The following is a 963-nucleotide window of genomic DNA, read 5'->3' as shown; positions in this document are numbered from 1 at the left end:
GTTAGAGATCACTTTTGGTTTATGTGTCACTAACATTATGGTCATTTTATTTTTATTTATTTTACAACGCATTGCACAATGAGAGTGAAACGTTGAAGTGACAATAATATAAAATTAACATGAAAAAAAATCATACAAAGTGCATGACAATATGAGACACATGAAAAAAAATAATACAAAGTGCATGAAAATGTTACATTCATTATTAATCAATCATCACTATGTCTGTGATGCCGCGACGAAGTCCCACATGGCCGGTCCCAATTTCTAGCTGCCCTATCAGGATTTCTTTCTAGGATTCGTCCTTTCATCCACTTGGTCAGCCTCGGCAGAGAAATCATAACGTAAATCGACCCCTAATAAGTCGTTCATGTCGGGTATATCTCCAGGTACATTCCACGGACCAGCAAGTGGGGCATTTGGGGTCGATACTTGACCACTTTGGGTAAATGAAGGAGTTTCCGTTGAAGAAGGAGAGGACCCAAATATGCCTACAAAACTATACCCTGGTTAAAAATCATGTGGGTATGAATACATCGGCGACATCTGAGACGGTTCTTGGGTGAATGCCGGCGGTGTGTAATACATTCCATGTTGTCGTTCTGGCATCGGAGGCAAACTATATGTTGTTGCATCAATAGTTTCCCGACGTCGCGCTAAGCCTCGAGTCTCCACACTTTGCCGTAGTATATTAAAGTGTTGATGTTCAAATTGTGGCTGAGAAGGGGGAGCATCTTCATGTGCCTCAAGTATCCTATCCTCTTCCTCAGACAAAAGAGTGATCTTCTCGATACATGGCAGTAAATCGTCAAAAGTACAAACCCTTCTCCCAACAGGAGACACCATAAAATGTAGTGTTTCGGCGATTTCACCCTGCATAGAAAATAAATGAATAGTTATTAAAATAATCTTAAATAAGAGCAACATTCTTTTCTAAATTATAATGGACAATGGTATACCAAT

Source organism: Glycine max, chromosome 1, assembly GCF_000004515.6.
Source record: "Glycine max cultivar Williams 82 chromosome 1, Glycine_max_v4.0, whole genome shotgun sequence".
Classification (NCBI taxonomy): domain Eukaryota; kingdom Viridiplantae; phylum Streptophyta; class Magnoliopsida; order Fabales; family Fabaceae; genus Glycine; species Glycine max.
Note: the sequence above shows the minus strand (reverse complement) of the source record.